Here is a 26,839-nt window from a genome sequence, read left to right on the forward strand (position 1 = left end):
TAGGGAGGGACACCTCCTGACAACACCCATCGCTTTCTGTAACAGCACTAAATTCTCCTGGCAAAGACTCAGTCACAGATGTGGAGACAGTTGTTTTCCCTCGGCCACCACAAACTTTCCAATAGAATTCAGTGAGTTTCAACACTCTTAAATACAAAGCAATGCCATGACTGCGAATTCCATATCTTCGGAATTATTTTTTTCCAGGGTTAAGATTGCTCTGAGTAGCAAAACTGTTTGTCTGGAAACAGTCCTCTCAGCCTGTGTAAACACCAGGCCAGTATCTACATTGCCGGGACTTTGAACGCATTACATATTTCTGATTATAGAACTGGCTGACACTCTGAATGGAAAGTTGATAGTCTCTAATAAATCTAACAAAACCAGAAATGGAAATGCAAAAGCTGACCAGATTAAAACCATTAAATTCTATTCCTCAAAAAATGCACTTTGATAAGTCAGCCACAGATATTTTTGAGTAAATCCAGTTTAATATTTGTTGATTTACCTGACTCTATGCCATCCTTTGTGTTACAAGATCTTTGAGACCACACATCTAATTTCTCAACGATACAAATGCACAGTTCTAGAACGCTCAGAAAAACGCTGTCCCTTTTAAGATGGCTCACAGTACTATTTACACTATAGGCTAATATTGTATTGCTGAGTATTACATTTCATTGAAACTAAGAAGCCATCAACGATAAGAAGCACAATTTGTTTTTAATCCTCATCTGAGGATATTTTTTCCACTGATTTTTAGAGAGAGTGGAAGGGAGGGGAAGAGATAGAGACATCAATGTGAGAGAGACACGTCGACTGGTTGTCTCCCACACGAACCCACTGCAGAGCTGGGGACCCTGCAATGCAGGGACATGCCCTTGGCCGGAAATCCAACCAGCAACCCTTCCCTCTGCCTGCAGGACGACACTCTAACCACTTAGAGACACCGGCCAGGGCAAAGCACAATGATGTTTAATTGAATGTAACATTGAGTAAGTTTAAGGTTATAGCATGTTGCTTTGATACATTTATATATTGTACTGTGGTTGTCATTATAGCAATATTTATGTATTACACAATTATAGCACAATATTTTTGTCTATAGTCATTATTGTGCATTAGATCTCTATTGCTTATTTACTACTCATTACATGGCTGTGCCCCTAAACATGCCCTGGTAACCCCTGTTTTACTTTGTTTTGTACAGGTTTGTCTTTTTTAGGTTCCACATATGGGTGATGTCATACAGTATTTGTCTTTTTCTGTCTCATTTATGTCACTGAACCTAATGAGAAAGAATTATTTTATGCAATATCACTAAGAAAGGGAAAAATACTCCTAATTTTAAATTTTTCATGACAACTTTTTAAAGAGACAGCCTTACTTCAGGTAGTAAAAGGTGAGAAATATGTCTCAAATTTGGTGAAATGTCTTTTTTCACTCTCAAAAAAAGTCTGGGGAAAACTTCTAGCTAATTTTAAAATTCAGTAACAATCACCAATGGACAAAGGATATTTTTGGTTTTTATTTTTGTTTTGTTTTGTTTTGTTTGCTTTTAAATATATTGCATTGATCATAAACCTTTTTATGTTTTAATATGGGAGAGGATAATATTGATTTGCATCTTTTAAAACAAAGTTACTGTCTTTTACAAAATAAACATAAAAGGTCATAGTTCCCCTCTCCCAATTTCCGCGCTAATTTTTGCTTACTAATGAAAATATGACAGAGTACATAAGACCCACACAAACTGTGATTCATGAAATGAAGCTTCTCAATATTTCCTTTAAACACAACTCTAAAGCAATTATATCTCCACTTAACAAGACCTTAGACACATGTAATTACAGAAGAGAAGTGCATTTGCAACACTGAATCCAACCACATTCTCTTAAACTTGATCTCTGAATGTCCACGGCAGTAATAAAACCATCATTTGCCCTAGTGAATGGTCTCTGAAATTAATGTTTCCTTCCCATTTTAATTATAACACATTTTGCTTTCAAGAGAATAAGTAGAAGTCTAAATTAAAAGAAAACTCAATTATCTGAAACTTATAATTCATTCTAAACCTATCTCTGAAAAACTCTGCTTGAAGCAGGAAAGCGAATTACTATTCTTTTCCCTTTCAGAGTGGAGCTGGGATGAATCCTCTAAAGTTGGAGCTTTAACCCTGCAACTATTTTGAAATCTTAGAATATAACACATGGAATTGAAGTCTTAAAAATTATGAACAGGTAACATCTCCATATGCCCACCAATTTACACAGAGTAAAATGGAAATAGATGGAAACACTTGAGGAAAAATTAGCCAGTGGTGTGGATTATATCCTTTACAAGTGGCATCTGTCAGGAAGACTTGGTAGCAGGCAGTCCTAGCTCTCAACCACCACACCTTTCACTGCCGTGGACGAAAGCTCATGTGCTTTCATTCTTACTCCTCACATCCCATGTCAACGCTTAACACCCAACTGCAAGGTGTAAATTTTGATTGAATTCTGGATTTTAAAAAGGCAACTTTCTAACATATTTTGGGGACAACTGGGGTAACTGGAATATGCACTACATATTAGATTATATTACCAAATTGTTCATTTTCTTACTGTGTGATCATGGCATTCTAGACATATGGGAGAATGTACTAATTCCTAGGGAATGCTGACATGTTTAGGAGTGAATTGTCATGATGTTATACTTTAAAATAATCTAAACAGCCCAGTTGGTGTGGCTCAGTGGTTGAGCATCGACCTATGAACCAGGAGGTCACAGTTCAATTCCCGGTTAGAGAGCATGCCCAAGTTTCGGGCTCAATCCCCAGTGTGGGGAGTGCAGGAGGCAGCCGATCAGTGATTCTCTCTCATCATTGATGTTTCTATCTCTCTCTCCCTCTTCCTTACTCTCTGAAATTAATAAAATTGTTATTATTAAAAAATAAATTAAATTAAATACTCCAAACATGCATATGTAGATACACAAAAAAGAGAGAAGGGTTGCATAAATGTGACAAAATGTTAATAATCGGTAAATCGGAAATGTATACAGACATTCATGGTACATATTCTACCTTTCCATAGGTTTGAATTTTTTCAAAATAAAAAGTTGAGAGGGGCTTGTATAAGTGCCTGGGAAAGCCCTTCATCTGAATGACACTGAATACCTGCATTTTTGTCACTCTTCCCCTTGATAACAGTAGTTGATTCAATATGTGCTTCTCTGATGCACCAATAAAGTACTTCTGGAAGAATGGCAGGTCAGCAGGCCTTGTTTTAAGTTTATTAACTGACAACCTGCTCTCAATGACAAAAGAAAATGTAACGTAGGCCTGTTGTAAAGCAATGATCGTCAGCTCATATGGTCACTATGGCATGCCGGATGCACTTCATTAAGGAGCGAATTGTAATCTGGGCTAGATGAACGTCAGTGTCCGGTTACATAAATCATAGATGAAAATGTATCACTAAGTGCAATCAGATAGACAGCATCACCCTTTGCCCTCCCAAAACAACCCCACATAGGGCTTTATTTGATACATGTTTTCCAAGTGGCAGATAGAAGGCCTCCTTCGAACCCCAAAGAAGCAATATTCCTGACACTGAAAGGCCTGCAGGGGTGAGGTGCAATGTTTCCATGTCTTACTGCCACACTTTGATCTCTGGTGAGATCAAAACTTAAAACTTCAAGGTGTCCAAAGGCTCCTTAGCTAAGATAGCAAACTCTGCAGGTGGCTATCTCATGTAATGATAAGACAAACAACTAAAATCCTCCTGCAAAGGGGAAATACTGGGAAGTACAGCTGACCCTTGAACAATGCGGGGTTAAGGGCTCCGACCCCCTGAACAGTAAAAAATCCATGTGTAACTTTTGACTCCCCCTAAACCTAAACTCTACTGTTGACCCAAGCATTATGGTTAACATCAACAATACAGTAAAACATTTTTTTAGTTCTTTTTTTTTATTATTGATTTCAGAGAGGAAGGGAAAGGGAGAGAGAGATAGAAACATCAATGATGAGAGAGAATCAATCATTGATCAGCTGCCTCCTGCACGCCCCCTACTGGGGATTGAGCCTGCAACCCGGGCATGTGTCCTTGACTGGAATGGAACCCAGGACCCTTCAGCCTGCAGGCCAACGCTCTATCCACTGAGCAAACCAGCTAGGGCGATTAACACATATTTTATATGTGTTGTGTATTATATACTGTGTTCTTACAATAAAGCAATCAGGAGAAAAGAAAATGCTATAAAGAAAATCATTACATTGGTGGAAGGGTAGCATTGGGTAGAAGGACCCAGCCGGGGGCTGGACGCATGGTAGCTGCTCAGCCGGTAAGCAGAGCAGGGAAATGTGCTACAGCACTTCCCGCCAGCTCGAAGTCAAAAGAGACAACAGTCTTTCTCCAACAAATGAAGAACTACCTAAAGAGCCTCATTTAGGAAAAGCACGCTGGCCGCCCCAGTTTACATTTTCAGCGTTAACCGACACGGTCCTTAAGTTGGCTGGAAGGTCAAGACGGCAGCGAATAAAACCTGCAACTGGATGTAAAATAAAGAAGGCTCCTTCCCGCGCACAGGAGATGTTTAGCTTGCCCTCTCCGTTGGCCACAGCGTGCATGAGCATTCCCTTAGATTTTTCAGAAGTGAAAGTTGGAGTACATAAGACGTGAGCACCGGAGGCTGAGGATCTGCTAGATGTGTTTTTTAAACAGCTCTTTAGATGGGTGAACGAGGCGGCTTGCTTAAGAGAGGCGAACCGGATCATCTGTCATCCGCTTGTCTCTAAGCCCTGAGGGGCGCTTTGTGCCAGACCGGGAGAGAAGTACGCCCCGGGAGACGGAGGACAGCGCTACCTGGTAATCAAAAAAGAGAAATGAACATGGCATTGAAGAGACTTAAAGAGGCGGGCACAAAACTCATTTGTTTATCCCCTAATATAAATTTCCTCGCCGATCTCCTTCATTTCTGCTATCCTTCTCCTTAGCTGAGAAAGAAATTGCATCATTTCTCTTCCTCTGCCTTCACATCTCCATTCCCGTAGGCTGCCACCTGCATCCTCAAACAAGCTGACGCCATCGATGCCCACGCTCTGGACCAGCCCGGCAGGGGCCGCAGTTCAGTGTCGCTTCTGTAGATTTTCACGGAACAAAGCGCTCTTCTCACGGTACGGGAGCTACCGGACCATGGGAGTCGGAGGAAAAGGCACAGGTGGGCCCGGACAGTGTGAGAGGTTAGAGCTCAGCTACAGGGGCTCCCGACCCAAATCCAACGCTTGCCAGCCGGTTCCGGACTGCGGTGCGGCTGAGGGACTCAGCAAGCCCCGCTCTTTCATTCTGGTGCCGCTGCTCCCAGTGGGTTCCTGTCCATTTTGCTTCCCTGCATTTCCTTTTGGAAACGGGTGGAATTCATTGTGGTTTTTTCTGCTTTTCATCGGATGTTCCACATTTTCTAAAGTGAAAATTTTTCCACCCCCACCCCACCATGAAACCTTCTACCGTGCAATAGATACAGCAGACTCAATAAATACTTCATCGATGGATACATAAATGATAGAATTCTTTGAGAAAAAGGGATTACAGCAGCATTTATTTAAGTCCTGTCTTCCACATCATTAATTAGATTGACGTAATACCACGTATTTGTTTCAGAGGATAAAACTGCCTTCTAAGAACAATTCATTGGCATTTAGAAGTTTTGAAGTCAAATAACATTTCGCCTAAACTTCATTTCTTTCCCAAAATCTGAAATTAGGCAACTGGTGAAAATGAATAAATATTAAATAAACCTTTAGAAGTTTAATGATTTAGAGAACAACAATAAAAAAAATAATAGTGGTCTTCTTGCTATAATTTTAAATTTATTTATTTAAATGTTTTTGAATATTCAAAACTATATGAGTAACAATGGAGAATGCCTTTGGGACTGCCACCCAGGTTAAAAAGGGAAATACTACAAGCATAGCTTCAGTTCCTTGTGTACCCCTCCCAGACGCTTTCCTCTACATCCCCCGGCAGAGGGATCCCTGGTTCTGAGCATGGAGGTCACCACCCTGAAGCATATCTTTATACTTTAAACACATGTAACTTTCCCTAGGCAGCACACAGAATCATTCTGCATATGTTCATTTTTATTTTTGGTTTTATTGATTTTTGAAAAAGAGGAGAAGGGGGACAGAGATTTGTTGTTCTGCTTATGTATGCATTCATTGGCTGATTCTTATATGTGCCCTGATCAGGGATCAACCCTGCAACCTTGGTGTATCGGGATGACACTCTAACCAACTGAGCTACCTGGCTAGGGCTGTATATATTAATATATATGCTTATTGTTGAAAGTATTACAGATGTCCCCTTTGCATATTTTTAAATGTTGCATAAATGGTATCATATTGTACATATGGAATTTGGTCTTTTTTATTCTATACTTTTTAAGATGCATCCACTTTGACACATGTTGTTCCACTTTACTCATTTTGATTGTCACATATTATTCCACTATATGGATATATCACAGGGTAGTCATCCATTGAGAGCCCAGATTTAAAAAAAAAAAAAAAAGAAAAAAAAAAGAAAAAGAAAAAAAGGGAGAAGGAAACTTTATCTTATCGGGAAGAAAAGAGCAGACCCTTTTCTGACCCTTCAATTGTACACCCCAGGGTTGCCCTGCTGCTTTTCTGCTTGCTGCTCAGGAAGGCTGTCTGAGCAAATGGCTAAGGCAGAGTTGTTAAAGGGCACCACTGACTAATCCCATGGCTTTCCCTGTGGAAATGGCCTTCTTTGCTGCACCAGGGATGCAAAATAGTACCTGCAAGAGGCCCAAAATCAGCCAACTGGACAAGTCAGCTGTCAGGATGCAGTTTCTGTTTCTCTAGGAAAATCATTCCTTTTATCACATCATTAAAACTGTGTGCTTGGAGCTATGCATTCCCCAAAAACCTCTCAGGTATGCATTTTGTTTATGTCATACTCACCTCCCTGGATTATCCAGCCTGGCTCTGTTCAGTAAGTGCTTAAAAGGAAATCAGCTGCTTCTCAAAGATGAGCCCCAAGGTGAGCAGCCACCCTCGCCTCAGATCCCCAGCTCTGCCTGCCTGGACATTCAAACCAACAAGTGGAAGGACAAGAAAAGAGCCATGAGTTAAAGGAGGAGCCTGGGAACCTCACCAACTCCAGTGGAATCTTTTTCACCTGGGTAAGTCTAAACTAAGGCCTGGCTGCCAGATACCTGCAGCCGAGGACATGAGCCTGCTGCTCCGTCCTGCAGTACAAGATCGGGCATAGGAACTGGCTGGCTAAGAAGCTAGGTCATCAGTGACAGGAAAGGCCAGTGGGTCTGGCCCCTGAGACTGGATTCTGGAACTGATAGCCTAGTAAGTGTCTGCAGGGCAAGGCAAAGGCACTGTCAAGTGTGGGGCCTCCTATTGACACGCAGAGGGAGAAAGGAGCCCAGACATGAATAAAAGGTGTCCTGCAATGGGAGAGAATAGGTAACCCAGCAACGGCTCGCCATGCAGATGGTTTCATCCTTTAGTTCCACACTTCCCTTTCAGTAGCGAGATTCTAATCCATATTTTAAAAAAGAAAAAAGGGTCTCATTCAAGCAAGGTCCCTATTGAAAAACCACGTGAATCTATACGGAGAATATTCATCAACAATATAAAGGTACAAAATACTGTTTCACAAAGCATCCTGGATGAACCTCCAAAGCATCATGCCGACACACCCTCTGAAATATAGATACATCATATGTGTGTATTGATGTTTTTATTGTGTATTGGTTTCTTGCGTATCCTTCTTCATCTAGAAAGTTAACACCACCAGAGCAAGTGTTTGTGTCTGTTTTACTCGCTGCTGTATCCCAGTGCTTGGAAAACTCTATGGCCCACGGTGTGCCCTCGGTAATTGTTTTGGAATAAACAAGTTAAAGGAAAGAGAAAACATTGACTTGAGAGATCATCCAGCTCAAATCTGTCGTCTGACAGATGAGAACACGGAAGCCTGGAGAGGCCGAATTACCTCCTCCATCACAGCGTCAGCATGTGGCCGCATGCGGGGAAGAATGGACCACTCCCCCAGTGCTGCTTCTCTCTCCAGTAAGGGCACAAACAACTCCTTGTTTGGCCAGAATTATTAGTTCATCTTAACTTCCTCCCCGTGCATGTTTATAATTATTCTAATTTAATGGATCATCGAACTTAAAGCATGTGGTTCAAAATAAACAGGCTACTCGTATCTGCCTTGATACTCTTACTCCCCAAATCAGTAATATATCAAGATAACTAATGTTCATAGCAAATCCAGACTGGGACGGTATCGCTTGAAACCTGTCAACATAAAATAATTCTAGGTTCTGAATGTCTGCTTTGTACAGAAAACACTGTTGCTAGATTCAAAGGGGCCTGGGGGCTGTTCTGAGAAAAGCAAGGGACAAGAGGTGCTTGGGGCCACATCACTCAGTTACTTAGCGCCAAGCAAATGCTAGAACCCCGGTGTCCAGTGCTCTTTTGCTAAGCTCCCAAATATGATGAAACCTTGAGCTAACGCATGAAGCTCTACACCAGATTCCAGGCGTCAATCAGGAATTGACTGCCCTGTATTCCTAGTATTGCATCCCTTTTTCTGCAAGAGACTTCCCTTGTTCATTTTCCAGTGCAAGTTAAGGGAATGGGTAGTTTGTCTACCGCGATAGCAGCAGATTAGACAGCCTCCAAGATCAAGGCCAGCGAGGACTGACAAAGAAGGAAAGGGAGAGAAACAAGGGGTCCCTCTTCAGGAAATGCTGGCAAAGGTGAGAGGAAGTTGTTATGTTGACATCCTTTTACAAGACTCAAGACCCGCCTTCTAGGATCCTCTACAAAGATTCTTCCATAGTCTTTCTTCACTTCACTCCTCCAACAAATATTTAGATTGTTCATTATGGGACCAGCACTTTGCAAGGTGCTGAAGGTACTGGTGTGAATACATTGGTGTCAGATTCTGACCTCTTCCCACATCCTCTTCTCCATGCTCCATCTCTTCCCCTTCAAACAACTTCTGTGGTCTCACCTGCCAGCAAGGAAAGAACTTGGATTAACTAATCTCCCTCTACTGTCAGAATAATCAGTAGTGTGTTAACAGGGCATTCTCCTCCTAAACACACACACACACACACACACACACACACACACACACACACACACACTGGCATTTTAAAAGCTGATGCTTGTTAGCCCAAATGGTCCATTAATTGTGGGACTTTAGGAAGATACCAAAATGACGTTAAAGATTTGGAGAGGAGAGCTAGTAGAGAAATAGGCAAATAGGAGCTCATCCAAGGGTTGACCCCTGGAATCAGCATCTCAAATGTGCTTTCCACTATTTCTCATTGCGTCTTCCTTTAATCTCCTTTCTGAACCCACCATTTTTTTTAAAAATATATTTTATTGATTTTTCACAGAGAGGAAGGGAGAGAGACAGAAAGTCAGAAACATCGATGAGAGAGAAACATCGATCAGCTGCCTCCTGCACATCTCCCACTGGGGATGTGCCCGCAACCCAGGTACATGCCCTTGACTGGAATCAAACCCGGGACCCTTCAGTCCGCAGGCCGACGCTCTATCCACTGAGCCAAACCGGTTTCGGCTTGAACCCACCATTTTAAAAAACAAAATTGCAGGAATTTGACATGAGGGATGAGGATGAGACTAAAAGTAGGGAAGTCTGCCCAGCGCCAGATGAAAAGGACAGTGAACATCATGTGTGCATCATTTTTAAAGTGGAGGTTTTTAGGTAAGAGTTTATCCAAGTTGAAAACTTTTAAACTTCCATTTTCCAGGAACATCTTGAGAAATGAATAGCAAGTAATGAATTTAATGCCCCTGAATGTGGACTGAATGTCTGTGACCCTCTCCAGTTCATATGCTGACATCCTACTCCCCAACGGGATGACATTTGGAGATCGGACCTACCGTTGGGAGGTAATTAGGGTTAGATGAGGTCTTGAGGTTTGGGCCTTCATGATGGGATTGGTACCCTTAGAAGATATTAGGAAGTGACACCAAATGCTCTCTCTCTCTTTTTCTTTTTCACCGCCCCCCCCCCCCGCCCCACATACACGTGCGCGCCCGCACACACACGCACACACCTCGAGATAACTAACTAAAATTGCTGAAATAGAACATATTTTTTAAAATATGTTATGCACACCATAAATAGCTTGAATTGAAAAGGAAACAGAACAGCCTACAGAAAAAAATTGTTTTTATTTCAGTTGCCTTTTGTGATGACTCTTCATAAAGCTCATGTAAATCAGGATATTCAACAGGCCCCAGTCTATAGTTAACACTCCCCTCTCCACTTTTCCCCACTGACTTAGAATTGACTAAAACTACTCAAACCTGCCCCAGTATATTGGATGAGTCAGGGGGTTTATTTTTCCTGCAGGGCTCCAAGCATGGTGCTGGCTGTTTCACAGTGAGAATCCAGCAAGCAACTGTCCAGAGCGCTGAGCCAACCTGAGTAGCCTGGGGAGTGAGTTCATACATTGAGGAACTCATTTATCTTCCTCAGTAACCTCCTCTCACCCCCACCCCCACCCCCAAGCAACGACACACTACTTATCCCATCAAAACTGAGAGCTGCCAAAGCCTGTCTCCTCCCGGGACTGTGGACACCTTCACAGTCAGAGTCACAAAGCTGTTCAAGCTGACGTCCCCCTGATTGGTTTAAGCTGCTAAAACCCTGACTATCTTTCGATTCTGATTCCTCACTTAAATGACTCGTCATTCTTGTCTGTATGGATGGTAAGGAATTGGAATTGAAGATAAACAATAAAGGAGGCATCACATTACCATTCTGTTCATTTCTCAGGAACTTCTGACTAATCATATTACAATGCGCCTTATTTCCATAGGCTCAGAGAGGGAATGTTAAATCTCATAATGAAGAAAACTCCGGAGTCTTAAGGAGCTCTAGAAATGCTAATATGAATGACCTGCTACATTAGCATAGTTAAGAAATCCTATGCCTTTATTGCCATTTTGAAATATGTTGGACCATGGGCAAACAGTTTGAGTAACATATATTTTTTCTTTGCCAACCACGTGTTTGGAATCTCAAATCACTGGTGACTGGTTACCCACATTCATTCACTTTTTGCCATCTTTATTTAGTCAGTCACAAACATTTATGGCTAGCTAAAATGTATGTTCAAGAGTAGTGATTGCAAAATGTTTAATAATATAAAAAATTAGAAAGAACCTAAATGGTCATCCACATGGAGTTAATTAAATGAACCATGCTCCATCTATACAGTGGAATAATATGCAATAGTTCAAAGATGTAAGGTAGACTAAGATGTCTTGATATGGAGAAATATGACCTTGCTATACGGTCAAAGGCAGGGGGAAGCAGATTACAGTGGCATTTCTAATGGGATACTTTAAAGTTAAACTGTTTGTTCATTTGTGTATTTCTCTAAGAATAGAAAATATACACTAACTTAAACACAGTGATTATCTCTGGGGTATTTCTGGGTGGCATATTTTTCTACTATTTGAGTTTTTGCAGTAAGGTAATCCATGAATCTCTTCATCAGAGAGTTGAAGTTCTTTGTCTTGGGAGCCCATGGAAGAATTACGCACACCAGGATCCCTCGTGGTCTGGTGGCACCATTTGATTGGTTCTGTCGATGAATTGTAAGCAAAAACGGCACATGTTACTCCCAGGCTAGTGCAAAATTCTCCAGAGCACTTTTCTTTAGCCATGAGCCCAGCGATGTTTGTGACAGTGGCTGCTCCATCAGCCTGGAATGAGAAGCTGTGGGGGAGCGGAGGCCCTAGCCAACTCATGATGGCTACATCATTAGAGCAAACACTAAACTCTTGTTCTTATCAACCTTTAAGATTTGAAAAGTTTGTTAATGAAGAATGATGATGCCTATCCTGACTAGTACATGTAAGAAGGTGTTAATTTTATCTTTAAAATGAAGATGTTGCTCTTCTGAAAAGCAGTGTGTGTGAACCTATCCCACTTCTGGGCCATGGAGATAAAACAGTAAGAGGAAAAGGTAATGACTTGCCCTTTATGACCTCAAGTTGAATCATATTTTTAATTTATTATGAGTTTTTCATGGATGCACTTTATCAGATTGAAGAGGTTCACTTCTCCAAGTTTGTTGAGTTTCTTAATCACAAAAGGATGTTGGATTTTTTCAAATACTTTCTTGGCATTTGTTGAAATGGTCATGTGGTTTTGTCCTTTTTTCTATTGATATGGTGTGTTATATTAATAAATTGATATTTGAAAGTTGAAAGGAGTGTAATATCCTTAGATGTATTTGTAGAAAGTGAATTGAAAATTCAGTTTCATGTCATCTTCGACCTTTTGGTTCATCTTCTTATATTAATCAGGATAGGCTAGATTATGCTGTTGTGATAAATTACTACAAAATATCTGTGTTTTAACACATATGAATTTACTTCTCACTGCTTTAAAGATTGCTGTAGGTCAGACAGCTCTCCATAATGCAATGCTTTATCTACCATCCATATGGTGACTCACAGATCCAGGCAGCTGTGATATCAACACGTTGCTCTTACACTGACTGCCTAAGAAAAATAGAGAGACTGAACAGTCTCACAGGGGCTTTTTACTTCCTCAGCCCAGAAATCACACAGGCCACTCATTCTCAGGTTTCATTGTCCATAATTAATCACATGGTCTTGCTTTACTGCAAGGAGACTGGAAAATAAAAATTACACTGTGCGAAGGAGGGAAGAATATGAAACAGAATTTGGGAACACACAGGATTTTCTCTGCCAAGGACTTCGTAAGTTCTTTACCACTTGTTGTGGGTTGAATTGTGCCCCTGTCAAGAGATATGTTGAAGTCCCACCTCTCAGTACTTCAAAACATGGCCTTAAACAGAAATAAGATCATTGTAGATGTAATTAGTCAAAATGAGGTCATACTGGAGTAGATGGGCCCTTAATTCAATATGAACAGTGTCCTTATAAGAATAAGAAAATGCCTTGTGAATAGAAGCAAACAAGGAGAATCCCTGAGATTACAGAGGTAAAGATTAGAGTGATGCAGATGCAAGCCAAGAAATACCAAGAATTGTTGGCCGCCACCAGAAACTGGACAGAGGTAAGGAGGAATTCTACCATAGTCTGAGAGGGCACATGACCCTGCTGACACCTTTGATTTTCGGCTTCTACCTCCAGAATTATGAGAGAATGTTTTTCTGTTGTTCTAAGCCACCCAGTTTGCGTTACCTTGTTATGGCAGATTTAGGAAATCAACACACCAGTCAAGAGTATTGTTACAAATTTTCACTCAATCTAAGATGACATCAGCAGTAAGACATGAATTATGTCATGGACATCTGAGGAAGAAAAACAACTGCCGATTAAACTGTGATACACACCTTAATGATATTCCTGTGTGATGCGTAGATTGGTCACACCATCCTCTCAATGCTGTGCAGCATTTTACTTCTACACCTAGAACTGTGCCAATTTCTTGTGGTGTCAAGGGTATTGTCTGGGATGTGATAGGCGATCATTTTGCACATTTCTCAGTAACAACACACAATACAGCCTCAGCTACTTGTGGCTTTACTCTTTTCTTATGTGCATAAAGCTCTCGCTTGTGCTCTTGTGCAAGAAAATATAGAACTTTATTCTTTCTTCCAAGATTGCTTTACTAATATCAAATTTAGTGATATTAGTGCCCCGTTGCTCTATCTTTGCTTTTCTGCATATGTAGTAACTTTTCATTTCAACACTTAATTATACCGTTAGTTCTGAAGAGTCTGTAAACAGCAATTAAACTCAACACATAATAGCAACAATGTACATAATCCCACCAAAATGGTGACAATATGAATAGCTGTGATCAAGTTCATACTTGCGCAGGCAATGACAATTATGTTATAACAGCTATTGCAAGACACTATCAATGTAAGACATATCCCAAATTCTGAGTATGAAAAAATAGGCCTCTTAGAATCACTAAGCTATAAACGAAACAACAACAACAGTAAAACCAGGTCAACCAGTCTTGACCAAGCCCGAGCTTTTGTCCTAGAATAGTAAGTAGTTCTTGAGGTGTGGTCTGGAGATTCCTGGGGGGGGTTACCTGAGACCTGCCAGAAGTCTGTGAATTCACAATCACCACAACAATACTAAAATGTTTCCTGTGTGTTCCTCCCAGTCTGTCTTTAGAGTGCAGTGGGGTTTTCCCGAGGTCACGTGATGTGAAATATACAACAAATTGAACACAGGGGCCGATCTGAGAATCTGTCATCTATGAAGCTGAAATGTTTGGATCTCTTTTCACTATTTTCTTTTGTTTTTGAAATGTGATATCTTATTAAAAAGAATGTTATTTGTGGAACTATAGCATGGGCGTATTGTTGTCACTTAGATTAATTAATAGTTAATTTTTTCTCACTTTTAATTTCTAATATGGTAAATATCAATAGATATAATGATGAAAGTCCTCAGTGACTTCTAAGAATGTATAAGGGATGCTGAGATCAAAATTTTCGTGAGTCACTATGATAGCAAAACCACCATCCAGCTGCCTTTGGCTTTGAAGAAGAATGTGTACGGAACAAACCTTGCAGTTGGGCTCGGATTAACACCTTCAGAAAAACAAGACATTGAGCAGATTACTCTGCCATATGTAATTCAAGAACAAAAGTACTAAACCACAAAATACAACTTGGTATGCCAATAGGGTATGTGTTTATGGGTAACTTCTTCCCTGATGGTGTGAGTGTGTCTGTCTGTCTGTCCTTCCCTTCCTGTATCCCCGACCTCAGTGCCTTTGGCCATGTGCCAGCTAGGCTTTCCTCCACAGCCCGCATGCAACGACTCCTGAATTCCTTCACAGGGTCATTTTCACAAACAACCCACACAACTTTTTGTAAGTCCTCTCCCATGTCATGTCTTGCTTTGAATGGGACCTTTTTCTCCCTTCTTATGGTTTAGGCAAGAAGCCAGAAAATGTGTCACAGCCATCTATTTGTCTCACAGCAAGATGTGGGCACAATTTCTCTCTGGTGCTTTGCACTAAAACACTGTAGGCTTGAGAATTCCCTTATCATTAGCGAAATTGTAATTGGCGGGCTAGTTTTGTTGTAAAGTATAAAGGTGGGTTAAATTTGTCCTAGGAGCTTTCCCACTACCTCAGCACCCTGTCCTCATTCCCGAAATATTATCCCAGCAGGCACATAGATGGCCAATTAATCCCTTCCGTGGTATTTATTAATTGATAACAGTTTTGAGTAGAACCCTGTGGATGATTTACATTTTGAAAGGTGACTCTTAAAGATCAAAAAAATCATTAAGAACCAAATAAATGAAGCTATCTGGTGGAATCACAGGCAGCAGAATAGTTATCATTTAGCAGAGTATTCATCTTAGTGAGTCTTTAAATGTTAAAATTAATGGTTAATGTTTACTGAGTGCTTATATGTCAAGGGCTGTTCTGAACACTTTGCATGTAGTAACTCATTTAATCTTCACAACTAACCTGACAGGTAGATACTATCACTCCTACTGTAATGATGAGGAAAGTCAGGCGCAGAGTGGTCAAATTACTTCCCCCGGGGTCACAGAGTGTAACTAGGAGAACCCGGAACCAATTCTAGGCAGCACACATAGTTTCTAGATAATTCTGCCTCTTGATTCACTCCTTGCCAAGTTGGAGCTCTACTGCATCCTTTGTTTCTTATGGGAAAACTATTTACTCCAGTGAGTTTCTGATTTGCCTGTTTCAGATACATAATTATGCATGTCTATTAATCCATGATAAAATTCTGCTTTCTTTTTCTTAATTCACTGTCCTTTTGCCATTTTTTTTTTTTTTTTTAGGTCTCGGCACTCCTCCACCCTTGAACCCAAACTCTGTGGGTTACTCACCCATAGACATGTTCCCATTTGTTCCCCATCTGGCTGGAATTCCTTTTGAAGACGGAAGTTTGGGCTTCAAAGAAATCCTTGAACATGTACCTTAGTGAATCTACCCATCTCTTCCTGTCAACCATATTTTACTCCTTTTATCTTACCCGGGTCCCCTCAACAACACCTATCTTGACGAAAGAACTTAGCCTGAAGCTAACCAGGGCCATAAAGGAAACGGGTGGGTTCCAAAGGTCACAATGATCATAAAGATAGTTCATGTTGGTTTTCTTCACAGCCCTTCACAATAGGCAGAGTGAACCCCCGTCCACCGCCATTCTGCTGATGGATTGAGGAAGAAGGAGCTTGTCACAAACAGAATTAGCGCTAAGTCATTTTCCCTTTCTTTATGTAAACAACTTGCTTTTTAATATACAACACCCCTCAAGGTGTTCAGGTTTCATGCTTATTTTAAGATCTTTCGTTTACTTTCTGATCTTCATGGGCCATTGAGCCCTGGTGACCCTGTTTATACAATTTTGATATAAATTTTAAAATGTTCTTGGAGATAACATTAACATTCTTGATCTCAATCTATCACATAACCAAGCAATAGCCTTTGCTCAGTCCTGTATATAATTCTTTAAACATTTCAAGGCAGACTCCAAAATTCAGACAGAGAAAATCTGATCAGTTTTGCTGTCCTACTTTTTATTCTAAGCAGGATGAGACCCCAGCTTGTGTAAAATCCAGTGAAATATCTTATGGGAACTTTGAATGAATGAAGTCATAATTCTAACAAAATACTGGATAGAGTCTGTCAGGCTTTAATGACTAAGAAGAGGCAAATCACTTATAAAAACAGTAGGGATCTATGTCTGCATCTTAACTTGAATTTGAAATGTGTTTTTATTTAAAAGTCAGAAGGTATTGTTCCTTCTAAATTTTTTGCTCTCTACAAGGGGGTGAGGGAGATAACATGTTTTTGAATTTGTTTTGTTACTTTATTTTTTAATAAGGGAAGTTCCTAGTTCCCATTCTAAGAAAAGCATCTTGATAACTACTTATTTACAAATGCACATTAGTCGTGTGAATAATTGCAAGTATTTAGCAAACCATATTTCTGATAGCCCATGCTGCTCCTGTTAGCTTATCCTTCATGAGGAGATGCGAACTAAATCCTCCTCCTAATTGTTTTTTTGTGAAAACTGTGTTGTTCCTAGGCAAAGAAACTAATCTTGGAATACAGATAAATTAAAAGACCTGTCTCTCTTTCTTGGTATTTTATCCTAAGGAAAATGATTGGGCAAGTTTACAGAAAGAGATGTACAGGGTCTTGATTTCAAGATAATTTAAACATGTAAAAAAGTGGAAACAACCTAAACATCCACCAATATGGGGTTTTATTCTCAGGTCAATTAAGTTTGAGAAAGTCTACATTTTATTTCCCTTTTGTGGACACCATAACACACCAGCATAGTAACGGCTTTGAGATGTCCTGATGGAAAAGAAAACCTGTTTAAATGCATTGAATCCAAAATTTCCCAAGCTTATGTTAGCATAAATACCTTCTTTCACGGTTGTGATAGAGCAAATACCAGAAAGTTTTGACAGGACTATTAAATATATTTTTTACCATTGTTTTTGTATATTTTCTAATGTTTTGCACTACATGCGTATTGCCTTTATAATTGCAAAATAAAACTATTTAAATTGTTTTTTAATTATGTTGTGGAAAATGTACATTGACAATGAGACAGAATCAGAGATATTTAGATATATTGCTATATAATAAGGCAATTTATGAAACGTTTTTTAATGTGCTAGCTCCTCTTTTTGTTAAAAAAAAGGAAATGAATAGAAATTATAAAATGAGATGGGAAAAAAGAGGAGAGGAAGGAAGAAAGGGAAGAAAGAAAGAAAGAAAGAAAGAAAGAAAGAAAGAAAGAAAGAAAGAAAGAAAGAAAGAAGAGAAAAGGAGATAATTGGGAGAACATATATATTCAAGTTTTATCATTAGCCTCTCTGTGTGATCAATGATGGATAATTTTTATCATTTTATTTATTGCTGGGAGCCGGTCCATGCTTGCTGTTTCAAGGGACCTGGCATATATGGCACACTGTTCTTAATATGTTTGCTCACCTTCTTGGCACTATGTGTTTTAACCAAGGTCTCTGAGAAAGGTTGTTTCCCCAGGTAGGGATTTTCCCCTGAAGTTATGGAGGGAATAAAACCTCTTAACTAAGTGCCAGGCGGGTAATTAATCACTTTAACTACGAACAATCATGCTTAAGCTACATAATCTTTATTCCCTGGAATGGAGATAAGAAACGCCCTAACCTTTGTAATAGAGATTGATAGGATTGAATCAACTGGTATAAATACAGATGTAACAAGAAAGCAAAACACAGAACTTAGTACACAGAACTAAGAACACAGAACTTAGAAGACAGAACCAAGAGAGACGGAACCTAGGCACAGAACCTACACAGAACGTTCTCTAGAGACAGAAGAACTTCGCTGGAGAGAACATGGCAAAAGTTCCTGGACAGAAACTGGCCTCAGAACCTAGCGAGAGAACATGGCAAAAGATCCTGGACTGAACCTGACTACAGAAATTGGCAAGAGAACCTGACTAGAACCTGGTAACTGAACCTGGCTGGAGAACCTGGACAGAACCTGGCTGGAGAACCTAGCGAGGGAACTTGGCTACAGAACCTGGCTGGAGAACCTGGAGAACCTGGCTGGAGAACCTAGCAAGACAACATGGATACAGAACCTGGCTGGAGATCCTGAGCAGAACCTCTCTGGAGATCCAGACCAGAACTTGGCTGGAGATACTGGCTAGGCTGCTGATCAACTGAACACTGTCTCCGTGTCCTTCCTTCTTCGCCGACTCCGTCTATGCCTTTGGGGACCCCTGGACCTGCTGGGGCTGGACCCCAGCAATTTATTTGTCTTAAAAGCATTCTTCATAAATATCTATTTATTTGGCAATTATCAGATAAGCAATATCTTTTTGTACTTGAAGGGGTTGAGGGTGGCACATATGTATTTTAAGAGAAAGAAAAACACCAAAAGAAGACATGCACCATAGTCTTAATTCAGACTTCTTCATGGTTGCTTCTATTTCTTTGTTAATACAGACTTTATCTTCCTCAAGTTACATCTACTTTAAATAAAAATAATACCACGTGTTGTCCCTTTGAATGTGTCCTCTCTCCTTCCTGTCTATACCCCACCTCCCAGGACCCCCAGCTTACTCCCTTCCACCTCTTGGCTCCACTATGAGAGGAATAAAGAATTACTCATCTTGCCCCTTCATCTGGTCACCTTCAGAATAGCTCCCACAAAGGACAGTATAACTTACAGATATTCAAGAGGAAAACTACCATAATCAACTCTCATCATGTGGGGCTGATGAGAGTTGGGGCAATTAGCAGCAGAACATCCATAAATTTTTTTGAATGAGACATAATTACAAACCTGTTGACAGTTTCTTATATTCATCCACATTATCTTTCTAAGGGAGAAAAAGATGTGCGTTTTTCAAAATACAGAGTAATGAGACTTTTAAAACAGATCTCAGCTTCCATAACTAAAATTTGCCCTTTAAAAATTAATTTTAGAAGGCAGTACAAATTTCAAGGATGCTTTCTCTGCTTAAAATATTTGAAAAATCCTTTAAAGCCACATTATAAGACCTAAAAAATCAGTCCTGCCCTGGCCAGTGTGGCTTAGTTGGTTGAGCATCATCCTATGCACTAAGAGATCACCGGTTTGGTTCCTGGTCAGGGCACATGCCTGGGTAGAGGGCTCGATCCCCAGTAGGGGGCGGGCAGGAAGCAGCCAATCGATGGTTCTCTCTCATTGATGTTTCTCTCTCTCCTTCTCCCTTCCTCTCTCTCTATAAAATCAAATATATATATATGTTTAAATCAGTCTTGCTACTTTACACTTTATTTTTGAACAAAGATACCATCCCTAACTTGAATATCTACCTTATACATTATATATTATTTCCAGTGCTTTGAGGGGTGTCTCAAAAAAAAAAAAAAAAAGCCAATCACCAAGCAATAATAAAGTGTCTGGGTAAGTATTGAAACAAACAAAATACAAGAACAACAACAAAAGCCTTATCATAGATGGGAAGTTTCAAATTATGAAATTCAACCTCCTTTAAGCACCAATAACATTGAAATTTTGCAGGAATAAATATATGTTTTTGCATGTATGTTACTGGACTCAAAGGGGCTCCCTGCTTGGAGTGTTCTATTCAAGAACCAGATATTATTGTCACAAGGTAGTTTTATTGACTTGCAACCAGTAAAGGAAACAGGAGACTCACAGCCAAGGCTCTGTCTCTGGGAAGGGAGGTTTAGCCATTGCTTATACTTGGTCACTTTCACATTGATTTCTTCTTTGCAGTTGGCTTCCCTCATCTGGTTGAGTTCCTGTCAAGCACGTCCTGTTACAGTTGCATCTGCAAAATACTGTACTACATTTTAACACTTAGCAAGAATAGATAGCATTTAGTAAGAACTGCCCAGACCTTGAGACCCTTCTCCTCCCTAACATATAACCCACCCCCTCAAAATATACAAATATGTGTATTTAATATATGTATGTGTATATTTAAAACCACATCCCAAAAATTTTATTTAGCTTGGAAATATGATTAGTAACATCTAATCAGAGGTTGGTACAGAGATTATAGTCTGTACTGTGAAAGAATTCATGAAAACAGAAGCAAAGTTTCAGTCAGTCATCCTGATTTGCGAAAACATGAAGCAGTGATACTGAGGACAAATCTTGCATTTGCTGCTTTCATGGCATGGAAACTGCATTAAAGCAGACCCTCCACATTGTGTGAGAGCTCTGGAGTATTCCATGTTTGTGATCACAGAGTGACAAATGCTAGCAAGTGTATGGTGCCCATGTACTCCCCTGCCTCTAAGCCTGGGCCTCACCGGGATGAAGAGCCATCGCCAGCTCTTGGCAGAAGATAGATTTGTTTAGGAAGAAAGTCCTGAGCCACTAACACCAAAGGAGCCTTGAGATCCTAACCTTTTGTTTGAGATTGATGTCATCTATTCCTAACAAACGATTCCATGTTTGCATCATGATTCTTCTCTTCAAATTTTTTCAAAGCGTTTTCCAACTTAACCCTAAGTCACAGTCTTAAAGCACCAATAACAGGAGAAATTATGGTAATATTTTCCAGGAGAGCAACTGAGTCCCACCTTCTAAATAAGAAAAACTCCCTTAAAAATGAATGAATTTTTTGACTATGTGGCAGTTGGAAAACTACCAGCCGAGGGCAGAGCCTGCAGACCAATTGCTTTTGGTTGGTGCCCAGCCACACCCATTTGTTTATGCACTGTCTACGGCTGCTCCAAAGGCCTTGTTGAGTAGTTGCATTAGAGATCTTAAGGCCAGAGAAACCTAAAATCATCACCATCTGGCTCTTTACAAAAAGTTTGCCAGCACCTGAACTAGATTATTCATTTTATTTTCTAATAAGATAATTTCTAAAAATGGTTTTCCCATAACAGTGAATTCACAAATATTTTCCCATTCCATTGGCTAGAAAATGAAATTAGACCCAATAGAGCAAGGTAAGCATTCATGACATCATGTTTCCCAACATAAAGATAGCTGGGGCTGGTAATTTATCATCTCAGCCTAGCACCACACCTGCTTGGTCTAGATCCACACATCTGAATCAGGGACACGGTACGCAATTCCCACTTTCTGCCATTTTTTCAAGAACAAAGCTTCAGTGTAAAGACTTAGTCACATATAGTATTTATAATGATATATCAAAATCATCACGTGAATTACAAATAAGACATGATGAACTGGTGTATAGAATGGGAAGGACATTTCTCACCAGGTGCTAATAATTTGAAGGTAGATTTGACTGCAGGCTTACATAAGTTGATACAGCACTCCCTTAATCAAAGGATAGTTAAAAAGAATATGAAATGAGCTGACACATTTTGACATGATTGCCGATTGCAGATCAGATACATGTGCACGGCACATTGGGGATGCATTGGAAAGAGTTCTCACTCCGTTAAGTTATGGATTTTAAATCAGTTCCTGAGATGAACATTTCAAACATATAAGCTTACAGTTCTGAAACACTCCCCCAAACCTGGGACGTGGAACATGTGCATGAAAGTCTCTCCCGTCCCTGTGTATCCCTATTTTACTTTGAATTACAAAGTAAACTATAAAAGAATCAGAAGAAAATATAACTTTGGGTTGGGAGGGTAGGGGAGAATATCTAAACATAAAAGCAAAGGAAGAAACCGTAAAGGAAAACAGATAGATTTGACCCATAAAACTTTTAAATGTCTGTATGTCAAAAAGAGTCATAAAAACTACAAGGCAAAAGAAAATATATGTAACAGGAAGGGTTGTAGTCTTAATATATTGCAAGTCTTTAACCTTTATGAAAAACGATAAACACGATTTGTTAGATTAACCATTCAACAAACTTTAATGGAACTCCTGCCCAACGCTGTTTGAGCTTCAATTGGGTGACTCCGCTGCTCCAGGGCTGACAGGTATCCTGGGACCTGAGATTTTCAGACCTAAACCAAGACAGTTCCAGACAAGCCTGAGAGTCAAATAACCTGGCCTCAAGTTGTCCTTCCACCATCATCTACTTCCAGTGTTCTATTCTACCTTCCTGAGTCTCAATGCCCTCATCTTTAAATGGGTGCTAACACAGCTACTTAATAGGATTGCAGTGAAGATTAACCAAGACAAAGCTCACACATCTGGCACATAGCACAAGTTCAATAAGTGGTCATCGTTATGATTACCACCATCATTATCATCATTTTTTTGTCATCTCTGAAGGCCTATGAATTTCTACTCCATATCTATTGTTTTATTCCTGTCTACAGAACCCCAATTTGGAAGAAAGGTTAAACAAAACTGCTGAAGTCCTTAATGGAAGTTGTCATTTAACTTAGTTCTGGCCACTGAGCAAAGAGAGGAAGGCTTCGGTTGAGATTTCCAAGGAGGCTCCGTAAGATACATGGGTGCTGGAGAGGGTGTGAAAGGGCAGGCGGATTGGTGTGCACATTTCCCCTTTGTTCTTCCACTTCTTCCTGCCTGGAACACGGTCTTGATGCTTTGAGCAAAGCAGCCATCCTGTGACCCCAAGAGTGACAAGAACATGCTAAGGATGGCTGTGTGGGAAGATCCAAAGAGGCCATTTCTTCTCTGGCATCACGGAACCACTGTAGCCATTCTGGATTTCCAACTTTTGGACTTTTCACTGTGTGAGAAAAGAATAAAGCCTTCAATTCGTTTAAGCCACTATTCTCAGGTGTGTTTCATTTGCAGCCAATACTAGGCACATACTAGTAAAAAATACTGTATAGGCAAAGGATTCAAACAGGCAGTTTAAAAAATACAGTCTGCGATATAACTTATGTCATTATTATGATATAAATATGAATGTGGCACTATGTTTAACTGTCCTGTTGACAATAAAGTACAGAGAGGACTATTTAAAATACCATGCTTAACAGTTAAAATGTAACAATTGTTTTTATTATACCATGTTTTTTCTGACTTTTTTCAAGGAAATAAAATGCTATAGATATGATGAAAGTTCCTTTTTACCTCTTTCTGATCCATTCCACCTAGATTTCTATGTTTTTACTGAGTGTATATATATATATATCTACATATACATAGAGATGTATGTATGTAAAACTATATGCTGTTTAACAAGTTACATATTAGTGTACTTTTAAATTTCATATAATTGTTATAATTATGTCTGTATCTTTTTAAGAATACTTTTTAACTTAGTGGTATGATTTTGAAAATTTCCTATATACATAACTATGTATCTAGTTTATTCATTTTAATAATTCTACTGTCTGTCATTGCATGATTATAATTTATTTATCACTTCTTTCTTTTTTATCACTTCTTTCTTTGTTGAACATATATATTTTTTGAAGTTTTGCTGTTAGTACATTCTTGAATACGCATGGGAAAGTTCCTCATTGTTGTTTTAATTTGCATATCATTGATTATTAGGTGTTTATTAGTTATTTGGTTTTCCTCTTCTGTGATTCTGTGAATTTTCTTTTCTTTTCTTTTCTTTTTTTTAAAATATATTTTATTGATTTTTTACAGAGAGGAAGGGAGAGAGATAGAGAGTTAGAAACATCGATGAGAGAGAAACATCGATCAGCTGCCTCCTGCACATCTCCTACTGGGGATGTGCCCGCAACCCAGGTACATGCCCTTGACCGGAATCGAACCTGGGACCTTTCAGTCCGTAGGCCGACGCTCTATCCACTGAGCCAAACCGGTTTCGGCGAATTTTCTTTTCTTATCTTAAGCATAATATTTTGTGGAGTTTTTGCCTTTTCTTTATGTATTTGTAGGAGTTATTTACATATTTTGAATAACGATTCTTAGATACTTATCTATGGTCTTTTATCATATTGCTTTAAATGTTAATGTCTGATATATCAATCTTCTCCTTAATTTTTTCTTCTTTTTGAAATTGAGATATAATTCATGTAACAAAATTCATCATTTTAAGGTATACAATTCAATGGTTGTTAGTGTATTCAAATATGTGTGACTATTACCACTATTTAACCCCAGAACATTGTTATCGCTTCAAAAAGAAATCCCCTCAGCAATCACTCCCCATTTTGTCCACCTCAGGCCTTGGCAACCACTAATCTTCTCTGTCTCTGTGGATTTACTCATTCTGGATGTTTCATATAAGTGGAATCATACAATATGTGGTCTTTTATGACTGGGCTTCTTTTACTAAGCATAATAGTTTCAAGGTTCATGTCTGTTGTAGCATGTATCAGTACTTTATTTCTTTTTATGGCTGAACACTAGTCAATCATATAGATATATCACATGTTGTTTATCCATTCATCAATTGATGGAAATTTGGGTTGTTTCCACTTTGGGGCTATTATGAGTGATGCTTCCATTGATGTAAACGTTTTGGGGTAGACATATGTTTTCAATTATAATTGCTGGGTCATATGAAATCTCTATGTTGTAAGGACTTGCCAGACTATTTTCCAAAGTGGCGGCACCATTTTACACTCCCACTAACCATGTATGAAGGTTCCAAATTTCCCACTTACTCCCCAATGCTCCAACTGCCCCTCTTTTATTATTGCCATCTTAGCGAATGTGAAACTGGATAGTACCTTATCGTGCTTTTGATTTTTATGTCCCTGATAGTGAATGAAGTTCAGCCTCTTTTTACGTGCTTATTGACCACTTGTACACATCTTGGGGGTAAATGTTTATTCAAGTCTTTTGCCCAGTTTTTAAGTTGAGTTGTCTTCATACCATGTGAACAGGAAACTTTCAGGTCCCTCTCCGGGTGATGGTGTTTTGATTTCCATCAGGAGACTCTTCCATATTTATTCACACAGAATCTGAGTATACACCAAGATCATTTCCATTTCCCCGGACCAGTGGGCCTTTTCTAACTCGCTTTTGGTGGACAAGTCACCTTGGAAGACTTCCAGCCTTATCCAGGGCTAGCACTAACACTGCCTCTTTCGGACCACATTATTAACAAGGCTGTAAAGGCTCCCCTAAAACACTGCAACATGAAGAGTGCTTGTAAACATCAAGGTAGAAAAGGCTACTACATTAACACAAGACATGCATTTAGGATAAAGTCTTATAGCATCATTGCATTTTCAAACTTGATTAGAAGGAAAAAAGCCAGGATGCGGATCCTCCATCAAAAAAATGGGTTGAGGCCCTAGTGGGTTTGGCTCAGTTGGTTGAGTGTCAGCACGCTGACTGTAGGGTCTCCGGTTCCATTCTGGTCAAGGGCATTTACCTCAGTTGCAGGCTCTATCCCTGCCCGAGTTAGGGCAGGCAATCAACCAATGTATCTCTCTCACATGGATGTTTCTCTGTCTCTCCCTCTTCCCTCCACTCTCACTGAAAATCAGTGGAGAAAATATTCTCAGGTGAGGATTAACAAAAAAAATAAAAGGGTTGAGGAACAATATAATTTCCTTTTACCTAGAGCAAAAGTAACCATCATTCTGCCTCCTACCTCTAAAAAAAGACTTCCCACCAGGTGATGGCTTTTCTTGAATGAATGTGTAAATCATCAGCATCAAACCATATACAACTGAACAACAGTTTGCTGAATGTTAGGGGGAAGTTCTATTTTGCACTTTGGAACATTGACATCTACTGACACACATCAGCAAATTTTTAAGGAAGATTCTGACCAGTTCTTTTTATTTAATTTTTATATTTAAAACTAGATGCCCAATGCACGAAATTCATGCAGGGGGTCCCTAGGCCTGGCCTGAGATCAGGGCCATCTTCCCCAGCTGCCTGCAGCAGCCCCGCCCCCCACCGCCACCCACCCCCAGTTCCCCATTCACCGTTAGGTGATCAGAGCCTGCCGGCCAGGGGGAGGAACCAAGAGGTCAGCTGTTCCACCCACACACCAGCCCTGCCCCCACCACAGGTTGCCCTTTGTGTGTGGGGTGACTAGTGGGGCAGGGGCCTTGGCTTGGTGCCACCTGTGTACCCCACCACCCACCCCCTGTTCCCCATATGCCATTGGGCGATTGGTGATGGCTGGAGAAAGGGACCATCACTGCACCTCATAGTGACTGGTCGAGCGGTCCTTCTGACCGTTCTTCCATTAGGGTCAATTTGCATATTACCCTTTGATTATCTAGGATAGAGGCCCTGTGTAAGGGTGGGGACCAACTGGCCTGCCCTGATGAGGGCCCCAGATTGGGGTGGGGGTCCCCACTAGGGAGTGGGGCAAAGGGTGGCAGTCGTTCCAGTCTCTGGTTATTCTGGTCATTCTGCCATTTTGGTCGCTGGGCTTTTATTATATAGGATAGTAATGCTATATAGTTGGATTTCTTTAGTTTTTTTAATTGTTT

The sequence above is a fragment of the Myotis myotis genome, unplaced genomic scaffold, assembly GCF_014108235.1.
Source record: "Myotis myotis isolate mMyoMyo1 unplaced genomic scaffold, mMyoMyo1.p scaffold_m19_p_14, whole genome shotgun sequence".
Taxonomy (NCBI): Eukaryota; Metazoa; Chordata; class Mammalia; order Chiroptera; family Vespertilionidae; genus Myotis; species Myotis myotis.